The sequence below is a fragment of the Ornithorhynchus anatinus genome, chromosome 9, assembly GCF_004115215.2.
Source record: "Ornithorhynchus anatinus isolate Pmale09 chromosome 9, mOrnAna1.pri.v4, whole genome shotgun sequence".
NCBI lineage: Eukaryota > Metazoa > Chordata > Mammalia > Monotremata > Ornithorhynchidae > Ornithorhynchus > Ornithorhynchus anatinus.
Window position 1 is genome coordinate 48,785,004 of NC_041736.1, and position 25,298 is coordinate 48,810,301.

At 41.6% G+C, this 25,298-nt stretch overlaps 1 long non-coding RNA gene across 1 annotated transcript in view; it reads right to left on the bottom strand.

The window, feature by feature from the left end:
• LOC114814203 overlaps positions 1 to 25,298 on the bottom strand; it is a 70,238-nt gene that overhangs the window by 34,645 nt on the left and 10,295 nt on the right. Inside the window, exon 2 of the long non-coding RNA XR_003761950.2 lies at positions 12,473 to 12,570. This is a non-coding gene — a long non-coding RNA (uncharacterized LOC114814203). The remainder of the gene's footprint in view (positions 1 to 12,472; positions 12,571 to 25,298) is intronic.

The following is a 25,298-nucleotide window of genomic DNA, read 5'->3' on the forward strand; positions in this document are numbered from 1 at the left end:
TGTTATGTGACTTCACTGTGCCTTGGTTACCTCATCTGTAAAATGGAGATTGAGACTGAGTCCCATGTGGGTCATGGACTATGTCTAACCTGATTATCTTGTACCTACCCCAGCGTTTAGGACAAATAATAAGCACCTAAATGTCATAAAAAAGAATTTTCCCCAATTAGTTTCCTAGCAGCATGAGTCATACCATCTTTTCAGCCAAGTCTAGCACTTATGAACTTGTTTACCTCCACTTTAGCATTCATGTATGTATGTCCACCTAATTTACTTTGACCTCCCAAGTTGTAAGTAGTTTAACATTACTCTCCCCGATCAGACTGTAAACTCCATTTGACTATGGAGCCTGCCACTTCGTTATTCTGTACCTCCCAAACTTCTGGGACAGCACATTGTATTCAGAGAGTGCTCAATAAAATCCCACCACTACTACTAGACTAAATGAATTAAAATTTGGCATCTCATCAAAAACATCAGGCTGCCACTCTCTTGGATAGAGGAGAAAGATAGAACATAAAAAAGTATTAACCTTGTAGCCAGGATTGCCAAAGAGAAACATGGAACCTAAACTGATTAGGAAGCAGGAACCCGGAGAAAAGGAGCTGGCAGGGTACTTTCTGAAGTCTCCACTCCAAGGGGAAAGAACAGTAGATGTGGAGAACCCGTCTTTCAGGAAAACTGCACTTTTACATCTTGTGATTTTAAAAAAATGAGAAAAAATGAATACTAACTTATTGGAAAGAATATGTCCGTTGAGAAGCAACCTAAGAACAGATTTCAATTCATGAGAGTGCATTTTATATTAGTGTGCTGGAAAATCTTAAAACCTCGCCAATATGGTTGGCTTTTATGCAGATGCCAGCTGAATCGGGCTTGTGTCTTGTAGATATAGAAAGAACATCTATCCTTTGGCTATTTTTCCAGCCTACAGAGCTTGGAACCCTAAGGCGAATAGCAATGAAAGCAACTTCAACATATAACCCCACTTTTTCATTTTTTTAAAGAAGCTGGCCAGTCCTCTCCCTGTAGAATCCTATAGGCATGGATGAGCTTTAGAGTCCCAACCATTTACAGCCCTCATCCTACAGAAGTCCTTCCACAACTTTCACTTTCCCACACTGTACCACTCAGTCTTTTTCCTACTCTGCTCACTTAAACTAAGAGAGCTGTCTTGCTTGAGCTACATCGAGGTCATCTCTAGGTTAGAGAGGGTTTCTGACACTTCAATAAATACTGTACAAATGACACATTTATGTCTCCATAGTACTTCTCTATAAATTAACTTCTCTGAAAAATGTAAGCTTTTTGCGGACAGGGATCATGTCCACCAACTATTGGATTGTACTTTCCTAAGTGCTTAATACAGTACTCTGCCCACAGTAAATGCTCATTACCACTGATTGATTGATAGTACTTACTATCAATTTAAACCCAAACTCATCTACTTATCAATTTTTCATTCCTCTTCTTCCTGAAAATATCTTGCCTGTCTCTTCGGCTAGACTGTAAGATCCTCAAGGATAGGGATCATGTCTACTAACTCCATGTACTCATCCAAGTCCTTAGCACAGTTCTATTCATATGGCCTTGTCTTATGCCGCCGAATCGTCTCCATAGACATTCAAATACTTTTATTGACTGAATCTGACTTTGTCTTTCAACTTGGTTGCATCCTTTTCCTCCTTCAAAAGTCAACCTAAATTAAATCCCTCCATGAATAGTTCCTTGATTAACTGGATTCTTCATCCCTGCTACAACTCAGGCCCTTAGGAAGAACCATGGCAGGGGTGTGTTTCTCTGCTTAGGAATCACATTACACTACTTCCCCTCTGGACTGCAAGCTCCTTATAGGCAGAGTCTACCAACTCTCTTAATATTCTCCCAAGCGCTTAGAATGTTGCTTTGCACCCAGCAAGCACTCAATAAATACCACTGATTCTGATTCAGTTGTCTATTAAGAGGAAAATGGTGGCAACAAGGTAGAATAATCAGTAGTCAGCATTACTGGTTAGCTGTTCGCTTCAGTATTTTGTTTTGTTTTGTTTTCAGTCCTACATACTGGGCTTGCTAGGTAGGGAAATTCCAAAAGATTTGAGTTTCATTCCTTTATCAAGGCCAAACAATGATGGTAAATTGTCAACTTACTAAAGAACAAAGTGTTCTAACAGCAGAAGGCTCATTCTGATGTTATCATTTAAGGCAGCCTTGCGATTCAACACAAACTTTTGACCACTCTATACAGCCTTTTTATGAGGGCACACCTTGCCCAGTTAGCACATAGGTAATAAATAATTTCAACTGTGTGGCATAGATTGTTCTCCAGCATGGGATAGTGGGCAAATAAATATTTGCAGTGTTATCTTAATGATATAATCCACAACACCAATTTCACGCTTCAATCTCTTCCTTAAACCTTCTCACCCATTCGACTGCCAGATATTCTATGGCTTTCTTCATTGAGAAGATTCAGAACTTCGGACCTACTCCCCCAAATCCACAAGTTACCTTAGGAACAATTACCTTTGAACATCTCAAGTGAAGGCCCAGGAGTCTGATTTCAGGCCTATCCATCCCACCCTCAGGCCTCTTCGACCTGCTTTGAGAAAAACTGAAGTGATAGGCAGGGACCAGAGCGGTGGCTGGTTGAATGCAGGAATGACACAAAGAGATTCCTCATTTCTTGTGTACTGATAAAGCATTAGAGACGACTGCCAGTTGAAAGAGGAGCTCAGTAGAAGAGAGTCTCACCAAGTGGGAGAGGCTACAATCATAGTCCAGGGCCTAGTTCCACGACTGTGTTTTCTCTCCTTGAATCTTTCAAGAAGAAATTCCCTACAGAAGCACAGAGAAACTCCTTCCACCTGCTCCTCAAGCTCCATTGTCTCACAATATCTAATTTCCAGCTGGGCATTCTCTCCCACCTCTTAGTAGAGAAGCAGTGTGGCTTAGTGGAAAGAGCCCAGGCTTGGGAGTCAGAGGTCTTGGGTTCTAATCCTGGCTCCGCCACTTGTCTGCTGTGTGACTTTGGGCAAGTCACAACTTCTCTGGGCCTCAGTTACCTCATCTGGAAAATGGAGATTAAGATTAAGATTGTGAGCCCCTCCTGGGACATCCTAATAACCTTGTATCTTCCCCAGCACTTAGAACAGGGCTCGGCACATAGTAAGTGCTTAACAAATACTATAATTATTAATTATTATTATTACAGTGTTTGGCACACAATAAGCAATTAAATACAATTACTATCAGTACTACAAACAGCAGGTCATGCATGCTCAAACAAGGATGGGTAAGGATATGGAATTCTGACCCAGCCTGCACAGTTGAAAATATTAGGCTAAAGAAGCATCTTGAGAGATTATTAGATGTGAGATCTGCAATGGTTTCTAGAGCGAAAGAAGGATATAAAAGGAAAATTATGGCTGTCAGTTGGCACATCCTGAAACACTGGGTTGACCGTCAAGGAGGGTAACCATCGCTTTGCCCTTCCAAATCATCCTGTTGCTACAGTCAGAGATGGAGTACTGGGCTGGATGGGCCATTGGTATGACCCGGTAGGGACATTTCTTTATGTGCTTATTTACTATTTGACCTAGACTAGAGAATGAAGATTGAGAGAGTTTAACTACATCTAACAGGAGACTAGACAAGATGGAAGGCTAAAGTGAACTATTTTAAAGCCTTGTGTGTGCACCATAGGAGTGGGACACAAATAAGAACGCATGCGGAAAGCAGATTATTTCACTACAAAGTTCATAATGTGCCTTTGAACATTTTAAACATTTCAGTTTGATTGCTAAATTTTAACCACTTTATTAGCTTAGTTTGAACAGGAAAGGGACTTTCAAAGCTGACATCTGCCTTACCTAAAATTCCTTGGACTCCTTCCTTCTAACTGGTATGATATCTATGTGAACCTCAGGGAAAATGAAAGACAGAAAATTTGAGGCATGGTGCAGTGTGGACTAATTACCTGGAAGCCTGAGGGACATTGTGGCCACTCATGGCTCTCAAGGATACCAGAGAGCAGCCACATGTGATGTCACATTTCATACGCAACCAGCCTCATAACGTAATATCTCCATGTTTGGTTCATCTGAACCTACCCTAAGGAGCCAGGGCATTCCTCCATAGGTGCTCCCTAAATCCTTCCACTTTACTCCACAGCTTTTGCATACCACTCCAAGGTCACTCTGCATATGAACATAGGGACCAATGCCATGGAACTCCACAGCAGAAGCGGAGCCAGAGAAAGACAACATGCTTAGACAGAGATACCAGACCAAAAACTGTCCTGATGTGTATCAAGACAGAATGGGAGGGGTTCAGACCTGTTAGAAACCAGACCGGCCAGAATAAAGTCAGATGGTGGCCACTCTACTGAAAGACTTCATTTTGTTGCCTTGTATTTGACTGCAGGCCATTCTGTGTTCTCTGCTTCATCAAGTCAAAAGGCGTGGCCTAGGGGAAGAAGCACTGGCTCTAATCCCAAATCCCCTACTCACATGCTCTGTGAATTTAAGCAAGTCATTTAACTGCTCTGCACCCCAGTTCCTTCATTTGTATATTGGAGATTAAATACCTGTTTTCCCTCCACCACAGACATTGAGCCAAATGAGATAGGTTCTCTGTCCAATCTGATTTTATATCTATACTAGGGTCTAGTAAATTCTTAAATGCCACAGTTATCGAATGAAACACAAAATTTGCTTATGTATTAACATTCCTTTAAGAGGTCACCTGCAAATAAGCAATGGATTGCAACAGTGATACTTATACTTGAGAAGTAGCGTGGCTCAGTGGAAAGAGCATGGGCTTGGGAGTCAGAGGTCAAGGGTTCAAATCCCAGATCAGCTGCTTGTCAGCTGTGTGATGGTGGGCAAGTCACTTAACTTCTCTGTGCCTCAGTTACCTTATCTGTAAAATGGGGATTAAGACTGTGAGCCCCACGTAGGACAACCTGATCACCTTGTATCCTCCCCAGCGCTTAGAACAGTGATTTGCACATAGTAAGTGCTTAACAAATGCCATTATTATTATTATTGGCTTTTTAAAATGGTATTTAAACACTATAAGTCAGATACAAGATAATCAAGTTTGACAAAGACCCTATTCCACGTGGGGCTCATACTCTAAGTAGCAGGGAGAACAGGTATTGAATCACCATTTTACAGTAGAGGAAACTGAGGGCCAGGGAAGTGACTTGCCCAAGATCACACAGCAATCAAGTGACAGAACTGGGATTAGACTCCAGGTCCTTTGATTCCCAATTCCATGCTCTTTCCATTAGGCCATGCTGCTCCTTGATTTGAAACAATACTCTGCAAACTTTCAGCCGCTAAACAGCCTATCTGGGAGCCCCAGGGAGTGAATCTTGTTAGCAGATCTTGTCTGGATGGGTCTGGTCAGTGTATTCTGTTTTAAAAATGACAGACTGTAATATGACAATGTTTCAGTGTACTCAACCATCTGTTTTCACCCAAGGAAATGTAACTTCAACTTACCAACTTATTTGAAGATAATATCTATATTTCTTCACACAAAAGGATGAAGAATATCTTGGTTTTGAGTATAGTCCTTGTTATTTACCAGGTTATTGCCTAAATCCCAGTCTCATCAAGAATTAGTCAGGAACATCAAAGTAATAGTCTGAACATGTGTGAGTTCAAGTACTCCAGAGGACAAACCCTGATTCTGCAAACAAGACAGTAGATCTTTCTGAAATTGTTAATATTTCTCAAGATATCAATAGTATTTATTGAGAGCTATGTGCAGAGCACTGTACTAAGCACTTGGGAGAGTATACTAGAACAGAACTGGTAGACATATTACCTGCCCACAACAAGCATATAGTCTAGAGGGAAAAGACATTAATATAAATAAATTATGGATATGTACCTAAAGTGCTGTGGGACTGAGGAAGGGGTGAATAAAGGGTGCAAATCCAAGTTCAAGGGCTAATATCAGTGAGGAGTTGCAGGGAGGCCTCTGTTTTTGTGTTGGTGCAGGGGACTAGACATTATATTTCTACAGACGTGTATGTCGTCATCACAAAGAGGTGTCTTTGGGCTGTCATTTTCAAAGCAGGCTTTCCCAGCAATCAGCTACTTGACCAATCTGGCTCTGCTTGTGAGAATTCTGGTTTCAAAGTGGTCCCCATGACTGGAATCCTGTGCAAGGTAGGCTTTTTGCCACCCCACAGCTCTAGGTTTGAGTATTATTCTGTAATTATACTAGCCTCATTAACACTACCTCATCATACGGAATGGTTCTCGGGCCACAGTTCTTTGATAAACTCCTGTAGGATGAAAAGTAGAGCGACAGTAACAGCACCTGCGCAAGCACTTCACTATGTGCCAAGCACTGTTCTGAGATCTGGGATTGATAGGACATAATCAGGTCAGACAGAGTCCCTATTCTACATGGGGCTCACAATCCAAGCAAGAAAGAGAACAGGTACTGAATCTCCATTTTGAGGCACAGAGAAAAATAAATGACCCAGAAGTTTGTGTGGCAGAGCTGGAATTAGAACCCGGGTCCTCTGACTCCCAAGCCCATGTTCTTTCCACTAGGCCATGCTGCTTTTTTGCTAAGGGAATAGAAGGGCAATCTTTTTCTTTGTTTTAGGTAATATTGGGTTCTACTTTGTAAAAGAGTGGTTAGCAGGAAAAATGTTGTTTCAGTTATCCATTCTTGATCTCCCAATCATCTGCCCCACCACACCAGCAAATCTCTGCTGATATATGACGGTCTGTGAGCCTTAATGGGGTGGGGCAGGAACTGTATACAACCTGATTGACATACAGTAAGCATTTAAATACCATAAACTACATGCAAAAATTATGGGGCCAGGTACCACTAAGTGATGGTCCCACATGAAAAGCAGCAGCAAGGCCTGGTGGACAGAGCATAGGCCTGGGAGTCAGAAGACCTGGGTTTTAATCCAGGTTCAGCCACTTATCCGCTGTGTGACCTTGAGCAAGTCAGTTCACTTCCCTGGGCCTCTGTTACTTCATCTGTAAAATGGAGATTGAAACTGTGAGCCCCACGTGGGAAGTGGACTGTCTAATATGATTAGCTAGTATCTACTCCAGGACTTAGTACAGTGCCTGGCACATACTAAGTGCTTAAATACCACAATTATCATCATTCTTTTTGAGCAGAGCAGCCTAGTGGAGAAGCAGCACAGCCTAATGGAAAGGACATAGGACTGGGAGTCTGAAGGAGCTGGGTTCTAATTCCAGCTCAGCCACTTGTCTGCTGTATGACCTTGGGTAAGTCACTTCACTTCTCTGCCTCAGTTACCTCATCAGTAAAGGGGGGGGTGGTGAAGACTGCAAGCCCTCTATGGGAAATGGACTGTTTCCAACACGATTAGCTAGTATCTACCCCAGAACTTAGTACAGTGACTGGTACATAGTAAGTGCTTTAACACATAACATTAAAAAAAGGAGTAAAACCAGGTTTCTTGGAGAAATCAAGGGGTTACAACAAAAGCCAGATATGATCATTAAAGTTTTAGAAGAGTATATGAAGTGAGATAAAGGAGACTTAGGATTGTCATAGGAGTGGGTAGATAAAAAAAATAAAAATCAATAGCCACATTTTATCAGTCAACAGTATTTAGTGCTTACTGTGTGCAGAGAGCATTGTACTAAGCACTTGGAGAATACGAGTTGGTAGATTTGATCCCTGCCCACAAGGAGCTTCCTATCTAGAGGAGGATATAGGTATTTTAGTAGAGTATGCATGCATTTGTCCATTTTTCAGCACCAGAAGACCCATTTCTGCCTTCTTTATTAACAGATGGTTATCTAGTTTTCTAGTAGGAAAAGCTATGGGATGGAATAATTTTCTCATGTTGAGCTCCAAGGGAGTAAATATATGGACCTTTGGAAAACTTGGATGGACTCAATGCAGAATCAGTAACTGCTAGCCATGACTTGGATTTGATTTGTTTAACATCTGACTCCAACTGATTTATAGCCCTCTATTCTTTTGCTGGGGAGGAGCAGGGGTTATGACTTGAATCTTCCTTGCTTCTGATCATTTGACTAAAATGTATTCTCCACCCCAAAGTCTCCCTTCTTCCTCAACTCATTTTCTTTGAAAGTTCAGAAGGTGAGCAGAAATAGAGATGGCTGAATGAGTTTAAAACAATTTCTTTTCTCAATAACAGAATTTGACAGTCCACATTTCTCAAACTCCTTTGTTTACTAAATAGACTCTTGCTGCCTGTACAAAATGCTTGGAAGACTTTGAAAGTGCAGTGTAATCAATGGTATTTATTGAGCACTTACTACATGCAGAGCACGGTACTCAGCACTTGGGAAAGTACAAAAAGAGTTGGTAGACATGTTCCCTGCCCACAACAAGACTACAGTCTAGAGTAGATTAAGGTCAGTCACAAAATATTGGTCTAAGCACGTTGTGCAGTAGAGTCTCTTCCATTTTTTCTCCTAATTACTGCTTCACTGAAGTTACCTTGAATACACAGGATTTGAATTCAGTATCCAGTCTAATGAATTGTATCTACCTCAGCCCTGATAATATTTGACACACAGTAAGCCCTTAAATAACATCATTGTTGTTACTGAAATTTCACAGTGGGCTCGACAAAATGGCCTAGTGGAAATAACACAGAGCTGGAAGTCAGGGGCCCTCAATTCTAATCCCGGCTCTGTCACTTACCAGGTGTGTGATCTTGGGCAAGTCACTTAACTTCCCTGTGACTCAGTTACCTCAGCTGAAAAATGAGATTCAATACCTGTTCTCCCTCCTACTTACTCTGTGAGCCCCATTTGGAACCTGATTACCCCAGCAGTTAGTACAGTGCTTGACATTCAATAAGAGCTTAATAATTACCATTATTATTCTTTTGTAGATGTGGCATTTTTGAAGAAAATAGCTTCAAGAGCACTTTGAAAACATTCTGCTAGTCATTTGTCTCGATATTTTCTTCTTTTCACTGTATGCTTATCTGTCTAGTCTGAATTGTTAGAAGACCCCTGAAACCATAAACAGTGGTAATGAGGAAGGTATACCAAATCTAGGAACTGATTGACATCAGCTATTATATTTTCTAGATTTGGTTCTTTTTCAGCATGATCTCTAGTTTATACATTATGTCCTGACACATCGATGTCTGATTGGGTGAAATGTCATATCCTTTAAGTGTCCCCTATATTTTAACTCCCTTTCTTACAGCAGAACTCACTTCTCAGCTTCCATTCAGGGTAGATGTGCCAGAACTACTTTTTAGCTTCTAGGAGATGTGATTTTTTTTTTTTTTTTTGAAAGACCTCAGTCATTTCTCAGTAGATTCCACAGAATCTAATCCATTCCTCGGATGGGTTACTCCACTCTCTGCCAACATTAAATATGGGTGAAGTTAAAAGCCTGTAGAATCAAACAGCTAAAGATTAAAATGTTTAAAATCTAACCTGGTTCTATTGGGCCAGATTTTAAAAATCTTAGCAGAAAACACTATTCTGTGGGGGGGCAAAAAAATCAGGTTCAGTGAGAATGAGGAGAGATTTTTTAGGATAGAGCACATGTGGACATCTGAAATCAGAAAAGAAGGAGCCAGGGAGAGTGGTTGAAGATGGTGATCAGGAAGGGAAGAAGAGTGGGCACAAGCATTTTCATAAGAGGTGAAGGGATGGAGGAAATCACTTGAGAATGCTGGAAGGCATGAGAGAGTGGATGGGGGAGTGAGAGGAGCAATTTGGGGTAGCTTACACTTTAATCTAAATTTTATCAGTGAAGTAGTTGGCAAAGTCAGAGGGAAGAGGAAGGGGAGGTAGGGAAACTAAACGGTTTAAGGAGGGAGTTAAGAGCCACTTGCCATCCGACAGACAATTACTGTCCCCAGCTTCAGTGCCTTCTTGAAAGCACATCTCTTCCAAAAGGCCCTCCCCGACTAAACCCTACTTACCGCTTCTCCCTCTCTCCTCTGCATCGCCTTGACTTGCTCCTGTGTTCACCCCCTTCTAGCCCCACAGTACTTTACATATCTGTAATTTTATTTATATTAATGTCTTTCTCCCCGTCTAGAAAGTAAGCTCACTGTGGGCAGAGAATGCATGTTCTATTGTTATACAGTACTCTCCCAAGCACTTAGTACAGTACTCTGCACAAGTACGTGCTCAGTAAATACGACTAACAACATGTCTATCTAGTGTTATACCACCCTCTCCCAAGAGCTTAGTTCAGTACTCTGCACATAGTAAGCACTCAAAAAAATACAGCTGATTAGTTTTGCACTTACTATGTGTCAAACACTGTTCTAAGAGCTGTGGAAAACACAATAATAATAATAATAATAATGTTGGTATTTGTTAAGCACTTACTATGTGCAGAGCACTGTTCTAAGCGCTGGGGTAGACACAGGGGAATCAGGTTGTCCCACCTGGGGCTCACAGTCTTAATCCCCATTTTACAGATGAGGAAACTGAGGCACAGAGAAGTTAAGTGACTTGCCCACAGTCACACAGCTGACAAGTGGCAGAGCGAGGATTGGGATTCGAACTCATGACCTCTGACTCCAAAGCCCGTGCTCTTTCCACTGAGCCAGGCTGCTTCTCTAATTGAGTTGAGGCTTACAAGCTATATAGGAGGGAGAACACATTGAGGGTATTTGAAAGGAGCCATAGAGGGTGCGTGGAGAGGGGAGAAGACACAGAGAAATGCTCCAGCTCTATTCTATTTTTTTTAGTGGGAATGCTAATTTGCTTTATTTTGTTTACAATCCCTTGCCTTACAGTGACCATTATTTTGTTACTCGATAAATCACAGGTGCAGTTTCCAAAGTATTTCACAGAAAACATTTAATCACTATCCCACCTCGGTCACTGTTCTGGAAAAAAAAAATGTTTCAACTATTCAATGCAACTGTATCAATACCAGCAAATCACCTTCATCACTGCACTTGTAAGAGCATAAGCCATGCCATTATTTGGTGAGGACAATGGTCCAGGCTTCAAGCATTTAGTATAGTGCATTGCACACAGAAAGTGCTCAGTAAATACGATTGAGTGAAGGAATGTCCAACAACCTAACATTCTGGTCTGGGACAACTGAATACTTGGACACAGGGAGCCATGGCAGCATCTAGGAACACTGCTCTCTGATTGAAGCTGGGTTCATTTGTTTCACAGCATTTTGTTATAAGTAGAATACACATTATGGAAGACTGCAGTCCTTCATACTTTTAATCTGAAAGCATCAATTACATCTAGTTTCCCGTGAATCCGTGTTAAAGCAGTTGAGATTAAAGTCGCTCTTTCTGTACACAGCGACGGAAGGACACTACCAGACAGAAAAGGCATCTCAATCTGGGTAAAATAGATGTTCATCACAGAGGGCTTCACTTATTTTAGCCCCAAAGGACAATTTATGATAGTGGCTGGATTAATTAATGGTGGTATTTGTTAAGCGCTTACTATGTGCAAAACACTGTTCTAAGCGCTGAAGGATACAAGGTAATCAGGCTGTCCCACGTGGGGCTCACAGTTTTAATCCCCATTTTACAGATGAGGTAACTGAGGCACAGAGAAGTTAAGTGACTTGCCCAAAGTCACACAGCTGGCAAGTGGCAGAGCCGGGATTCAAGCCCATGAACTCTGACTCCCAAGCCCGCGCTCTTTCCACTGTACCACGCTGGCAGCAAATCTGCTGCACTACTGGAAGTGAGTGGGATTCTTTCATTTTTCCATGGGTGAGATTTCCCCGCTCCCCCAGCCACATGTAAGTGCTTCAGTCTTCTTTAGTATATTTCTTTCAAGCCAAGTCACAAAGACAGTCCACTGGAATGCAAGCATCTTCAGTAACACATCAGTACCATATAGGTTGATGAATATCTCTAGCCTTCCTTTAACTCTCCTTTACAAAAACCACACATCCCAAATATAAGTTATGTGTGAGGGGAGATGCAGACACATTGATTACATTTATAGGTTTTTACCTTCAAGTTGAAGGTTCATGTGACTTACACACAGGAGTGTGAATTGACCAGCCAATGATAATATAGGTGAATGCAAGGGAAAAATTAATAAGGGATCCAAATCCAGTTTTACCAGGTTGCTCTTTATGACCTTCAAATGTCTCATTTCAAAAGCCAAACCCAGTATAGAATGTAGTTAATCCTGTAAACTCGCTATAGGCAGGGAATCTGACAGTTTATTGCTGTATTGTACTTTCCCAAGTGCTTAGAATAGTGATCTGCACACAGTAAGTGCTCAATAAATACATCTGAATGAATGGATGGATGGATGAACTTGAGCCTAAACAAAACTTCTGCCTCAATTCCATCCCCTCCCATCGGATTTCTGGCTTTTGTCAACTGTGGAATATATTTCATCACCTTACAAGACATATTACAAGATTGGCTTCTTTTGACTTAAAAATAAAACTTGATAGCCAACTCCTCTTTCAAACCTTTGCTTTTCACTGAAGCTATGAAACTCACCAAGATGGATAGCAATTTTCAGTTCCATCCCAGGAGCTGTGAGACAACCTTACAAAGCTGCTTGCAGGAGACTGAACACTCCAAGTTTCCACTTTGCTCTAAAGATGAAAAAAAAAAAATCAGTTGAGAAGGTGAAAAACCAAATATACTCAGACCGTTAAAATGGATCAGTGCATCCCAGACAACCTGAAACCAAGCACGATGCACCCCTAAGTTATAATTATTCAGCCCAGCCCGAAGACAGCCTCTTAGAGCTTAAGAGAAACATATTCATGTCAATCTGTACCTCTGTTCCATGTCACTGACATACATGTACTACGTTCTCTTGCAATTGTTACACGCCTAACGTGTACAACCCTTTCAGCAGCTCTTAAATCTGTTGCTGCTCAAGCATAAAATATTTTTTGGTCCTTCTTTTTCCCCCCCAAAAATAAATGTGCTAACAAGCTGTTAAACCACATTTTACAACAAACGCATCAAACCAATGACTTAACTTCAAAAATATGAACTAACCGAAATAATAAAGGCTTTGTAAAAGTTGGATAAATGAAGTGATTACCTCACAGTGAGAAAATCTGTGGGGCACATCTCCATCTAATCAAAAAAATAAGTTCCTATTCCTCAGAGGAGCGCTCAGACTACTTTGCCCTGCCTCCTAGCAAACCTGAATACAAGCGTTCGGACAGAAGGAAAAACAACACAGGTACCAAAAGAGAAAAAAAAAAAAAAGAAAAAAGTCCAGCCAGTTCTTTGATGAACTGGGCTGCTTGCTGGAGTTAAGTACAAACAGCTGCTGGGACTCCAACTGCAAAGACTAAATCTAAACACTCATGTTTACATAACCCAAACTTAATCAAGCAACCATATAATCCACCAATTTAAAGAATCCCTAAGAGTTTCAATGAAACGCCATCCTCTCACAAGTCAGTCAGTCAACAACCTATTTAAAAATTCAAGCTACTAATGCTTAGTTTCCAGTCTCTAAGCATCAGTTCTGGTTGGAAATTCTGTAGGAACGTTTGAGTGGAAGGTAGTTATGATTTTGTGTCATGAACCATTTCCTTTTACTCTTTTTTCCACTGTTGGTATAGGACACGGTAATTGCTTAATAAGTCCAAGAGCCTGCCTGCATTTTTAAAAAGACGCGATAGATCATAGTTTTAATATTATACAACTTGTACCGAAAGGAAAAGGGATTCCAACTCTTTTCAAGTAGTTTGCTTTGACAAGACTGGTTGGCTTTACTGGCATCTCTTAATAAGAAGGGCAGAGGAGAAATGTCCTACCCGTTACCCCTGTAGGAGTTAAAGAGGCAGTCTGCAGTCCCTTTCCTACTGCATGGCAAATCCACTATGGCACTTTTAGGAAATCCGTAACTAACTCGGGACTTCAATCTTTTCATGTATTAAAACTAGATTTCTTTCAAAAGTAAACCGAAAAGGAAAATATTCATACACATTATTCGGCTATTATTCCTCCAGGACTGTGGCCTTTAAGAATGCTTCTTCATTTGTCATTTTCAATAATACAGCCCAGAATTCTTTTAGGGGTGGATTTTGTTCTATTAGGTGTTATCTAAATCAATAATGCCCTTTTGCAAATTACTTACTAGTCTTTGTTTCAACAGGAAGCTTCAGATACTAGAATTTTCTGTGGAACAATGTTATTCTCACACATAATGAGCTAGTGAAGATCAGTCCAGTTGGCAACTGCCCAGTAAATTTTCTGGAAAGTAGAATTCTAATGTAGAAACAAAAGGACAGTGACTTTTTTTCACAGTGCAAACATGCCCTATAAAGAATTGTCCAGGAGTATTGTCTTGTACTTTTGACCAGATGTTTCCATATAGAAAGCCATGTCAGTTGTGGCAATCTGCAGAAACTTCAAATGCCAAGGGGAAGACATACACACCCACATGAATGAGACAAGAAGGCCAGAGAGAAACCGGCCCCAGATGCTGAAAACTACAAACAGGAAAAGGGAGAGTCTTTTCCTGCACAGAGGGGCCAGGGCTATAGATTCCCTCAGTGCCCTTTAAAGCCACACTTTATATAGATAGATAGATAGATAGATAGATAGATAGATAGATAGATAGATAGGATAGATGGTAGTTGTTAAGTGCTTACTACGTGCCAGGCTCTGTTCTAAGGTCGATAGAAGCTCATCAGGTTGGACATAGTCCATGTCCCACATTGGGTTCACAGTCTTAATCCCCATTTTACAGATGAGATAACTGAGGCACAGGTAAATTAAATGATTTTCACTAGGTCACACAGCAAATAGCACAGCCAGGATTAGAACATAGGTCCTTCTGACTCCCAGACCTGTGGTCTATCCATTAGGTCACACTGCTTCTAAATTCACGCATGCACTCATGGATTAATTTCACCATCATCGGTGTTTTCTTGGAATACGAAGGACAGCTGTATCACATACGCACACACAAAATCAATAGATTAAAAGATATCCTTATAGCATTTTAATACTCTGGATAATTGAGTTTCTACCTAATTACCATACTGGACTTGAAATTTGGGGCTTTTACACATGGTGGTCTGCAACTCTCCTGGTAGCCTTTCCCTTTAAGTGACTAAGTAAGACTTCTGTCCTTTCAGCTTCCTAAATTAACCCATATAATTTTATCCTAATTAAGTCTTTTTATTAGAACTCCATTGTAATTTCCCCTGTCATACTGGAACCGGCAGTACCCGCATCATTCTAATTAGTGGTTGGCTGCCAAAATTCCATTATGAACCTTGGTTTCTGTTGGTTTACTAACTCAGCTATTTCAAATAGCATCTGCCTGTACTCGACATCCAACTTGACAAGGCTGGATATAAATATTTGTCTTAGTCAACCATAGAAGATCCAAATCTCTTAAGCCATTTTTCCATTTGATTATAACCATGGTCAATTTTCTTTACCTTTGGATTTTTCCATTCTTGCTGCATTACATACAGTGAAAGATGATTATAAAAGATTACAGCAATCACTTCTGAATATTGTGTTGAACACCCGATTTTGTCCACTTCTATTTTCTACTGCTCTATAAAAGAGCAAAAACTAAGATCTGAGCCCAGATTTAGGATCCTGGGGAGGAGAACAGTGTGTGGCACATAATAGTAATAATAATGTTGGTATTTGTTAAGCGCTTACTATGTGCAGAGCACTGTTCTAAGCGCTGGGGTAGATACAGGATAATCAGATTATCCCATATGAAGCTCACAGTCTTAATCCCCATTTTACAGATGAGGTAACTGAGGCACAGAGAAGTTAAGTGACTTGCCCACAGTCACATAGCTGACAAGTGGCAGAGCCAGGATTCCAACCCATGACCGTGCTCTTTCCACTGAGCCACGCTACACTTGACATGATAATGAGGAGGAGGAGGAACGGCCTGAACTTCACTCTCTCTAGTCAAGGAGATCTATATTTCAGGAACTCTTATAAAATTGAAGAGAATGTGTGATTTTTACATTGTAGAATCACACACTGTCCTTTGGAAAATCCAAGGTGTTGGATGCTCAAAGGGATTTGTCTACTGTGAAAATGAACTGTAACTTTATAGGACAGTGTGAACTTTACAAACAGCGTGAAGCAGCACGGCCTAGCAGATATATCATGGGCCTGGGAGTCAATAGGTCCAGGTTCCAATCCCAGCTCTGCCATTTGTCTGCTATGTGATATGGGGCAAGTCATTTCACTTCTCTGTACCTCAGTTACCTCATCTATAAAATGGGGGTTGAGACTGTGAACTCCACCTGGGACAGGGACTCTGTCCAACCCTATTTGCTTGTGTTCCCCTCCAGCACTAGTACAGTGCCTGGCACATAGTAAGTGCTTAAATACCACAATTATTATTTTCCAACATTTAGGTTCCTTTGCTATTAAGGCCTTTGGGTGAAGTGGGCAAAGCCCTCAAATTTAAAAACAAACGAGATGAAAGTCAAAGCTAATTATTCAAAATTTGAATATTTAACTTTCACTCTGTTTTCCTATCAGCCCAAAAATATAGTCAAGGCAAGAGAGCCAAGACCTGGAATCGAAGCTTCTGACATCAGCATTCCTAGAATTAATTGCTTTGAATTACTAAGAGAGTTTCAGCTTCCTGTTTTACCTTAGTTAGAAAGAATTTAGCCCCTTAAACATGCTTTTCCACAGAGACCTAAGACTCATTGGGTCTTTCACATGAGATTCCTTCCTGGATGACTCATTATGCAAGGCAGAGCCAATCAGAGGACAAATGCACCTCCCTATCTTGTCATTTTCCAAGTCGGAACAGAGCTGTCAGCCTTAATCATATCACTTTATTACACAGCATTCATCAAGCCCCAATCCTGCTCTTCCCTCTCCCGTTTTGGAGGCTTCACATATTCAAACCCTCCAAGTGAAGCACCATGGTTTAGTGGAAAGAGCAAGGGCTTGGGAGTGAGAGGTCGTGGGTTCTAATCTCAGCTCTGCCACTTATCAGCTATGTGACTTTGGGCATGTCACTTAACCTCTCTGTGCCTCAGTTACCTCATCTGTAAAATGGAGATTGAGAATGTGAGCCCCACATGGGACAACCTGATTACCTTGTATCTACTCCAGTGCTTAGAACAGTGCTCGGCACATAGTAAGCGCCTAACAAATACCATAATAATTATTATTATTATTAAGTGGAACTATGGTGGGATTTGGGGAGGGCATCGGTCAGTCGCTTAAACCTCATAAATAAAAAAAAATTAAAAATCAATTGTGGTATTTGTTAAGCACTCACTCTGTGCCAGGCACTGTACTAAGTGCTGGAGTAGATACAAGATGATCAGGGGGGACATAGTCCCTCTCCCACATGGAGTTGCCAGTCTTAATCCTCATTTTACAGATGAGGTAACAGGCACAGAGAAATCAAGTGATTTGTCCAAGGTCACACAGCAGACAAGTGGCAGAGCCAGGATTAGAACCCAGGTCCTGACTCCTAGGCCCATCCTCTATCCAGTAGGTCACACTTCTTCCTAGCCTTCCTATTTCAAGACTTTGAGTTACCCTCTGTGAACTCAACACTTCTAGCTATCGTTTCTCTATTTTCCACAAATGTGCAGATATCGTTCTCTGCCCAGAGTCCTACTTGTCTTGAGGATAGATAGGTGTGGGCAGGAGGGTGGGTGTGCACACATACATTCCTGACCTAGTAAATTCAAGGACTGAGAAGACCCTCCTCTTTACAATTCCCTGGAGGAGTCGGCATATGTGGCCAGCCTTCTTTATAGAAGAGGGCTCTTCTGATGATAGATTGTATTCGTGCTCGGGAGTATTACTGAGAAGTCTGCTGCACAGCCAATATTCCCATCCACATCAGAAAGCCGTGTGGCCTAGTGGAAAGAGCACAGGCCCGGAGGCCAGGGGAATGGGGTTATAATACCAGCTCTGCCACTTCCCTGCTGTGTGACCTCAGGTAAGTCACTTCACTTCTCCACCTCAGTTTCCTCATATGCAAAATGGGGATTCCCTTTTAGACCGTGAGTTCCATGTGGGAAAGGGACTGTGTCTGGGCTGATCTGTCTACCTCACTGCCTGGCAATTATTAAGAAAGTAATAGCAACAACAACAAGAAAATCACTGATGAAATTATTATCACCAAGCCGCTGCCCCTCTCCTGATCCCAGAGCACCGGGCTGATCTGTCAGCCTTCGCAACTTCCTTCCCACTCCTCCATTGCTAGACACCAAGTCTCTTGATGTCTTTAAATCATTAATCTTGCCCTCCCTGCTTATGTTCTTGTTCCAGTTTCAATAGGGCAGCTGCTTGGAGATCCTGCTGTATATATTTTCATCACTCGCCCTGCCCTGTGAAGCCGGCAGTGAGCATTGGTTCAAAGCCGACGAACTGACTTCATTCGTTCAATAGCATTTATTGAACACTTACTGTGTGCAGAGCACTGTACTAACTGCTTGGGAGAGTACAACAATAAACAGTCACATTCCCTGCCCACAACAATCTTACAGTCTAGAAGTAGGAAGACAGAATCAGGAGAAATAAATAAAATTAAAGATATATAAATAAATGCAGGACTTTCTTTCCTGGGGATGTACTTCTGTGTGCATAGGGAGAAGATGGACTAGCATTCTTATTCAACCTCACCTAAGGACTTGGATGAATTTGGTCCTTAAGAAGTGTCACACTGGTTTCATAACAGGACTAAAGCAGGTGAGTTTGTTGGAGATTAAATCCGCTCCCTGACATTGAAGCTCCTTCCACAGACCTGGAGATGCGAGTCAACCGACTGGTCCATCGTTAACCACATCAGAAGGCTTTAGACTGGCCGAAAGAAGGGGAACCTGTCGATTGTAAGTTCCTTAAGGAGAGGAATCTTTTCTAAATCTACTGTACTCTCTGAAACACCTAGTATATAGAGTTCTGCAAAGCGCAAGTGCGCAAATAATACCACTGATTGATTGGATACTCTTTTCACAAAGTTTTCCCTATTAGAGTGCAAACCACTTGTGGGCTAAAGATGGGTCACTTTAGTTTTGTACTTCCCTGACACCTAGTATAGCACACCACACCAAGCAGGTATTCAATAAACACTAATCCTACCACCACCTAAAAGTCAAATCCAATCTGAAGGTAAAGAAAGAGGGCTCGATCTAACTTCCATCATTCCCAAAGTGTGAATAAAAGCCACTGACCCTGTATTCCCCAACACTGGAGAAAAATAGCTGTGCAAGAAATAAAACAAATAAATAAACTAAAGGGCAAGTAGCTCAAGTAAAATCAAACACTTGAAAAAGGTAGACTGGCAGATAAAGTGCATTGCGTGACACCGTCAATGCCATCAGAGCATCCAGAAGACGGGGTGGAGGGCTTTTATAAAATGAAAAATAGCTCACCCACTTGCACACACATTCAAGATCCAGTTATCAACAGTCCCCAAAAAAGCACCGCTACTGTCTGTTATCAGCACACAACTAAGACCAGACTGTTTATCATTCTGCTGACATCTCCATCTAGAAACGGTAAATTGCTTCAAATCGAAGAAGGCAGTAGCAAGCTAACGGGCCATTCCCTGGGGGTTGAATGGGAGGTAGGGGATATGTGTTAATGAGGGAGTTTTCAGACATCCATACACACTCTGTGATAAAATGCTTCAAAGGTGGTATCACTTCCCCTCCAGACCCCATAGCTTTTCTTAGCCCGTTAGTGAATTAGTGACCTTCCCCTGATCTTGTCTAATCTACGGATATGTCACTTCGGCAGAAGGGGACATGCTGAACTCCCAGGTAATCGGGCGTAATTGAAGTTTCAGACTGGAAAGTTGCACGTGATGATTAATTGGCTGGAGATTTCCTGCCAGGAGAGGGGGTGTTAATAGCCAAACTTTTGCACTGTTAGTTTTGCACTTATCTGAAAACAAATGAAATAAATGTTTCATTCATTCAGTAATATTTAATAAGTGCTTACTGTGATCTGGGTTAAAGGCATAAAGCTGTGGCTTTTATCTTGTACTGTTCTACAGGAATTTTCAACCCTTAACCCAATTTGGATGCATTCCTGGATATTTTTATTTATTTATTTTCCAGACACCCCAGAACTGCCCAATCCTACTCTAATTTTCTTGTCGTGAGCACATATCATGTATGTGGTACAAGGGCATCTAGATGAGTCCCTATAACTGCTTTCAAGGATATTAACTTTAGGTCTTATTTCGCTAGATTAAAAAGTATAACACACGTATACTGGCCAGATCAGATGACTGAAAAAATAAAAAAAACCCAACTTGGACATAAGCACTATACTTGTAGTGGAGAAACAGCATGAACAAGGTGTATGCATAGTTTCCTGATGAGTATATTTGGTTTGGAGGGGTTGGGCTGGACAGATGAGTAGGAAAAACTGCTCAGTGGACTGATAGCATGCAAGTTACTTATTGAACAAGCATTCCACATGACAATTTAGTTACCTATGTTTGTGTCATCTGTTCCTTCCTCTATAGATCTTTAGATGAGGGAGAGTAGAGAGCAGCTTTCAATTAGCACCCAGCATTGCCTGAAACAATGAGAAACCTCAATGGATTTGAGCCAGCTGTGCTGGGTTTAGATGGTGAGATCATGAGTTCCAATCCCAGCTCCACCATTTGTCTGCTGTGTGACCTTGGGCAAATCATTGCACTTCTCTGTGCCTCAGTTACCTCATATGTAAAATGGGGATTAAGACTCTGAGCCTCATATGGGACAGGGGCTGTGTTTAACTCCATTTTCTTGTCAGTTGTTAGTACAGGCTTGTTAGAACAGTGCCTTGTACACAGTAAGCACATAAATACCATAATTATCATTATTATTATGAATAAAATCAAATTCAAGACCACAAACCAACCTGATCCCAAACTGAAAATAAAAAATTTGAGCAAGGTTGTAGTGATATCAAGGCTCTTGCTAATTTACTAACACTGCTTTTTCTTCAGATCTGAGTGTATGTTGCCAGGCAAGGAAAACTATAGAGACTAGCGTGGTTGAAGGAAAACTGAAGATCACAGACAACCCCCAATTTCATTTTGACCCTTAGTTCCCACAAAAGTCCTTTAATAAATGGGTATGTATATAGGTTAGTTTCAATATTATCTGTCTCCTGAGAAGCTGCTAATGGTTAGTTTTCCAAGAAAAGAAAAAGCAAAAATTAGTGCTCTGGCTACTGCTCCAATTGGGTAAACAGGCCCTGAGCATTTTAGGTGTGTTAATCTGAAGGCAACTGTGATCTTGAAGTCTCTCCGATTTACATTTACAATCCACGGGTAGATTGTACTGTAATTTCCCAAGCGCTTAGTACAGTGCTCTGCACCTAGTAAGCACTCAGTAAGAACCACTGATTGTATTCAGAGAAACATATTTGCTTTTTTTAGTGCCCAAGAGGAAGAGGCCCAAGTGGAATAGATCACCCCATTTCTGATCCTGGTCTTTTCCCTCTAAGATAGAGGTGGTCTGATCTGATTATCTTGACTCTACCCCCTGTACCTAGCGTATTCATTCAGTCATATTTATTGAGCACTTAATATGAGCAGAGCACTGTTTTAAGCGCTTGAAATGTACAATTCGGTAACAGATAGAGGCAATCCCTGCCCAACAACAGGCTCACAGTCTAAACGGTCTAGCAAAGTGCTTGATACATCATATTTACTATCATTACCCTTCCTTCATTTAACCAAACTTGATTACAAGCCAACATTTGTCTCGTGTCATTCCCAGAACCTATAAAGCACAGAGGACTGCAAAGTTAAATGAAATAAACCTCTCCTGTTTTCCAGAAAATACAAGTAAGGGACTTGAGTGCCCTGCTAGCATACTAATGAGAGGTTTCCAGACATTCCAAACATGAACTGGGCAAGGTTTATTGATCCTCCATGACCCACTTCACATAGATGAGTCACACCGAGTGGTGACTCATAAGCCTAATTTGGTAAAGAATGAACGGGGCATTGAAGGATGACATTTGGGCCACTTTGCCCTGCGATTCTGAATCACCAGGTGCCTTCCTCACCTCTCATCCGTCTCGTGGATTTGAGTGTGCGAAACAGTGGCAAGGCCTTATTGTCTTCCTACCTTCTGTTTATTTAAATGGTCTTTCTGGGGCTAATTACCGTGTCCTCATTAGGGAGTCGGAACTGTTCATGCGTAAGTTCCACAATTGTTAAGACATCCGTACACCCTGCTCTCATGGTGGTGACGGAACAGGTTATGTAGCACATGCTCCTACCTCTTACAAAGCATGCTTGCCCCAACAGCTCTCCTCTTTCCGTTCGAGCTGGGTGTAGGGGGAGAAGAGAGTGATTCGGGAAGATCTGGGAGTCCCCCATCAAGACCCTGAAATCCACTGGTTAGGAGCTTCCATTTCATAAGAGGAAGAATAAGTAGATGTTGTAGGGTTGGAGCCAAACAACATTTTAAAGTGGAAGATCCAGTCAGATGTACCAATGAGACTGACAAAGGGACGGTCTTATGATGAGGAGGTCCGAAAAAGAGCCTGTAACAATAATCCAGCTGGGAAATGATCAACTAGGGTTGTGGCCATCATAGTGAAAAGGAAGAGGCAGAATATAATGATACCTGGTTAATGGGGTTGTAATGGACACTCCTGTACAGGTTGATGAGTGGTTATACCCTCAAAGACAAGTGATTTCTGTTCCTTTAAAAAAAAAAAAAGTCCAGAGTTGGAGATTCTCCAGTTCCCTCTGTTCAACACCACTATGGTCAACTCCAGTGACATATCATTCATCATTCCCCCAATAGTCTGAGCCTTCATCCCTAAAAGGAGGCGTAACCAAACCCCAATGCATAATTAATCCCTTTATAATAGATTTCCACGATATTTATCTAATACTCTCTGGACCAATTTGCTCCACAAACCCAGGAAGAAAAAAAAGATCCTTAAAACAACTCTATGCCTTGCATCAAGCCCTCATGGTTTGAATCATCCAGGGATCCCATTGCCTACAGACTTATCTGCATCAAGGAGGCAACAGAGGTCAAATGCAGCAGAAAAGACCTGTTCTAGGAAGAAGTTATAGGGTATCAGGGCCGCTTGGAACCTGCTCTTCTGAGGAACCAGGAGGGCAAAGTAAGGCTAAGTGGTGCCTCAAACACTTTCAGAGTGTGCTTTCTAGGCTGCATGAGGAGGCTTGATAATTTGAAAGACGAGATATTCCTAAATTTCCTCCATTTTGCTGCTTTCAACTCTGAAGTATTTGACATACATCCTACAACATGGGTTTGATAACTAGGCAGCCATCATCTCCATGCTTCCACCCTCCCCGTCCCACAGCAACTTCTGAGGCATCCTCTATCCAGTAGCACCAAGCAGGGCTAAGCTTCAAAATAGGGCACAGAACAAGAAATGGCTTTTTTATCTAATCAAACCTACACAGGCAGTCTTAGTTGAGTAAGCTAATGGGCCAGGGTGTTGGGGGAGGGGGGTGGGGAGGGGGAGTTGTCAAGATAGGGCCAAGGTGATGGATTCTCTGGACTTCAGCCCTGGTTATCCATGCAGTATTTAGCAGCTGTGGCTATAGATGAGGAACATGAGTTAGATCTTGAGCATGCCTTAAGATTAAAATAACCCCAGAGAGCTCAGTCTCTTGAGGAAAATTGAATGCCTTCAACTTGTGCGGCATCTTTATAAGAAAGAAAGAATGATGCTTTCTGTATTTGCACAACTTTAGTTTTAACCACATCTCAGTGACAGGGACATTCAGGTAGAAAATTGAGTACTGGCAGATCAAACGTCTTGTCCTAAGTCCCTCAGAAACTTTCAAACCAATAGCAAAGGGTACAAACCAGAGAGCAGAAGGCACAGAAATGTTAAAATTCTCAAACTGAAAGGCAAGACATTACATAGGGGAGATTTCCTCTCAAGACAAAATTCTATCTTTTGATTTTAGGTAAGCGTGAAATTTGTAAAGACCTAGACTGTTTCGGGAATGAAAAGCACAAGGACAGAAAAATTAATACAAATACAGGATATAAGTTCTGGTGTGTTTTTTTAAAATATATTTTCATTTCAAGTGGGATGGAAAATATATTTCAACTGTATGGGGAATGGAGATAAGGCACAGAAAAATGAAGTCATCTCCTTCTTCAGGTACACAGAGAAAGACAGAGACAAGGACAGAACAACCAAACTAAGGGATCCTTTAGAGTAATGCAAAAGAAGCAATATAATAAGCATAAGACCTCATCTGGGCACAAAAAAGCAAGGAGGGGCATTTAATAATCGTATTTGAAAAGCACTGACTATGTGCTCCACACTGTTCTAAGCACTGGGAAGATATAGGTCAGACACTGTTCGTGTCTCACATAGGACTGACAGTTTAAGTAAGAAGGAGAACAGATACTGAATCTCCATTTTAAAGATGATGTAACTGAGGAACAGAGGAGTTAAGTGACTTATCCAAGGTCACACAGTAGGTATATGTCAGAGCCAAAATTAGAAACCAGCTCCTCTTACTCTCAAGTCTATGCTCCTCCTCTACACATGTATTGTACGTGCAAGAAGTGGCTAAATTGAAGAAATAAAATAATTATCCAGAAACATGTCTTCATTAAGAGGAGTCCAGCCCTTCTGATCCTCCTGCTCTGATGAACAACCTCCGCCAGACTACCTGTCTCCAAAATTGACTTTTAGCAGGGAAAACAAATTGTGGGAGCCATCACATCACCCAGAGACAGCCCCTAATGTGCTGTTTTTTTTTTTTTTTTTTGCTGCAATAGGGGTGGAGAAGCCCTACCTGAGGTAGCTAGAAACAGCAGTTGTAGGTGAGTTCAATCAATAAATGATTGCTTGAGTGCAGAGGCCCAGCCAGCCACCATGCCCACCCCAGGTGCTGACCTCCAAGGCTCCTTTGTCACTGCTGTTGGTCACCTGAGCTTCCTTCCTCGAGCACTCTGTGAACACCCTGGAGTAGCTGCATGTAGGGAGGCCATAACAGGAAACTGCAGGGGCGAGCCTACAGCAGCAGAGATGACAGTGGTAAAAATATCAATGGTTGGTCAGAGTGGGAGGCTGGCCAGCGTTAGCTGTCATTTCTTTGCTAAGATAATAATAATGATGGTGTTTATAACGCTCATAATATGTGCCGAGCCTTGCGGTAGATACAAGATAATCATATTGGACACAGTTCCCCTTCCACATGGGGCTCACAGTCTAAGAGGGAAGGGGAGCAGGTATTTACTACCCATTTTACAAATAGGGGAACCGAGGTACAGACGTTAAGTGACTTTCCCAAGGTCTCACAGCAGGTAAGGAACAGAACTAGGACCAGGTGTCCCCTGTAAAATTGTAAACTCTGTGAAGTCAGGGA